This window comes from Vicia villosa, linkage group LG3, assembly GCF_029867415.1.
Source record: "Vicia villosa cultivar HV-30 ecotype Madison, WI linkage group LG3, Vvil1.0, whole genome shotgun sequence".
Lineage (NCBI taxonomy): Eukaryota > Viridiplantae > Streptophyta > Magnoliopsida > Fabales > Fabaceae > Vicia > Vicia villosa.
The window spans coordinates 205319232-205322570 of record NC_081182.1 but is presented as its reverse complement, the minus strand read 5'-3'; positions in this window follow the sequence as shown (position 1 = coordinate 205322570).

Genomic DNA, 3339 nt, shown 5'->3' with positions numbered 1-3339 from the left:
AATCCATGAAATTATTAGTATCAATTTTTTTAATGACAGCAAATAAACTAAAATTATCTCTTTTAATTTAATGAAAGAAAATGTGACAGTAAGCTAATGTGAACATAGACTTTTCAGCCAAATATTTAAAGAGTGTATTTGGATTAACGGTAAGTAAAATTGATTTTAATAAAATTGAGTTTGGTAGAATTAATTTTAGCATAATTGATTTATGTTTGGATATATTTATATAAAAATTATCCAAGTATCTTCATAACTAACGTAGTCGAAGGACATATGTTTATCAGATATGTTACTGTTAAAACAACCTCTATCAAAAACACCTTATTTAACATGTATTTAACTCTCTAAAATAGTTCAATTAAACTTTTCTACCAAATCATTTTGTTGGGGAATACCTGTCGTAGTTATGTGCAGGGCCGACCCAACCCGTTTAGAGGCCTAAAGCAAATTTTAAAGTGACACGTATTTCAAAATATTAATTTTGTGGTTGTTAAGAGTTGAACTAAATACCAAAAGGAAAAGAGGCATATATTTTATCAATTCAACTACAATAATATATGTAATTCAAATATTATTATATATTTTTATATCTAAATTAAAAAAATTTGAGGCCTATTTTAGACCCAAATTTTTTAGGCCTAAAACCCTAGCTTTAGCAGCTTGGCCCTTGGGTCGGCCCGGGTTATGTGGCTTACTATTTTACTAATTTAAATTAGTAAATAACATCCTTTTGTTGGGTTTTACTATTTTATCTTACATACTACTAATATTTTGTTATATTTTATTTTATTATAATTTAAAATATTTGTTCATTGAAAAAATTTAATTTAAAATATTAGTATAAATATTTTTAATTAATATTAAAATGAAATAAAATTTAATTTAATTTAATTTAAATTTTTATAAAAAAAATAGAATTAACATTAATTATATGAAATTATAAGAAAAAATTAATAATTTAAAGATATATAGAAACAACACAGCTGATTCCTGTTATTAGAAAAAAAAAACAAATTTTTAGAATGGAAAAAAATTATATATAAATGCTACTCTCATGATAACGCTATCACAGACATTATTCCTTCGCTTGTCTCGGAGACTATGAATGCTACTCTCATGGGTATTCCTTCGGTGGACGAAATCAAAGCAGCGGTGTTTGGTCTTCGCAAAGACAGTGCTCCTGGCCCTGACGGATTTGGGGGTGTGTTTTTTCATACATACTGGAATATTACTAGTAATGATGTGTGTAATGCAGTTTGGTAGTTTTTCAGAGACCGTTGGATTCCTCAGAGCTACAATGCTAATCTGATTATCTTGATTCCCAAATCTAAAGATGCTAATTCTATGGAGAATTTCAGACCAATTGCCCTCGCCAACTTTAAGTTCAAGATAATTTCCAAGATCATTGCGGATAGGCTTTCTTGCATCATGCCTTTTCTGGTGTCAATGGATCAGAAGGTATTTATAAAAGGGAGAAATATCAAAGACTGCCTCTGTCTTGCTTCTGAAATTGCTAACCTCTTGGATAAAAAGTCTGCTGGTGGTAATGTTGTTCTAAAAGTAGATATCACAAAAGCTTTTGATACCATCAATTGGAGCTTCCTTCTCAAAGTTCTTAAGAGGTATGGTTTCAACAGTACATTCTGTCATTGGATTTCCACTATTCTGGACTCTGCCTACATGTCGGTGGCTTTCAATGGTTCCACTCATGGTTACTTTCCCTGCAAGAGGGGAGTCCGTCAGGTTGATCCTCTCTCCCATCTTCTTTTTTGTTTGGCGGAAGACGTGTTAAGTCGTCATATTTCTTCTTTGGTTTCTACGGGGAAGCTTCTGCCTATGAAAGCTACCAAAACCTTGTGCATTCCTTCCCATATTCTTTACGCGGATGACATCCTTATTTGCTGCAAAGGAAAGAGCTCCAACATCACTGCCCTCCAGCATTTATTTCATAATTATTCGGTAGCCTCAGGTCAGAATGTTAACACCGCCAAATCTTTTATTTATTGTGGAGCTATGGACAATAACAGAGCCACACACCTCTCTAGTCTCACTGGTTTCAAAAGAGGTTTCTTGCCTTTTCATTATCTCGGTGTCCCTATCTTTAAAGGGAGAGTCAAACGTGCCCATTTTCAAGAGTTAGTTGACAGTATGATACCCAAGATGGCTGCTTGGAAGGGATCCCTTCTCTCTTATGCAGGTAGAATTACTTTGGTTGGTTCAGTTATTCACAGCATGATTTATCATTCGATCTCCATTTATTCCTGGTCTATTTCTCTCCTTAAAGACATTGAACAAGCTTCCCGAAACTTTATTTGGAGTGGCTCTATCAATTCTAAAAAGCTGGTTACAGTGGCTTGGAATAAAGTTTGTCAACCTAAAACTCACGACGGGCTTGGCTTACGCTCCTTGATTACCCTCAACAACGCTTCCAATTTAAAACTTGGCTGGGATCTTATTAATAGTGAGGAACACTGGGCTAGTTTGCTTAGAGCTAGAGTGCTCAGGAAGTTCGGCTATATCCGTCATCATATTTTCTCTACTGTCTGGAGCAACATTAAGCCTGAAATCCAATGCCTTTATTCTAACACCGCTTGGTCGATTGGAAACGGTACTCGCATAAAATTCTGGACTGATGCTTGGTGCGGGCCGCCCCTTATAGAGAAGACTCATCTCCATGTTCTCGTCATGAATGGCATTGATCCTCACATCCGTATTTGCGATCTTCTGGACAACGGGAGCTGGAACATTCCAATTCTCTGGTACAATTTATTTCCTTTTATTCCTCAGCATATTTCCCAAGCTTTCCCCCATGTTTCTCTTCCAGATATTCTGGTTTGGCCCTCTTCTTGCGATGGTACGCTTTCATTGAAAGATGCTTACAGATTTAAAGCGTCACCTTCGATTAAACTTCCCTGGACTACTGCTATTTGGCATAATGATATTGCTCCCTCGAAGTCCTTTCTAGTCTGGCGCCTCATTCACAACAAGATGCCTACGGATGAGGCCATTCAATCTCGCGGCTTCAGCCTCTGTTTGCGGTGCAGCCTCTATAAACTTCAGAGCGAAACAGCTTCTCATATCTTCTTTCACTATTGCTTTTCGGTTAAAATTTGGAAGTGGCTCTGCTGTCTGATTAACAGTCCTATCAACATTTATTCCATGGATTTTGTTTGGTCCCTTTGCCGCAGTAGTAACTCTCCTCAAGGTCTGTTTGTTATTTTTGCTGCCATAGTTTATGTTTTCTTTTACATTTGGCTGGCCCGTAATGGAGCTAGACATCGGAATATCGCCCCTTCTTTTCATTCGGCAGTCTCGAGTATTGTGGCTCAAATTAGA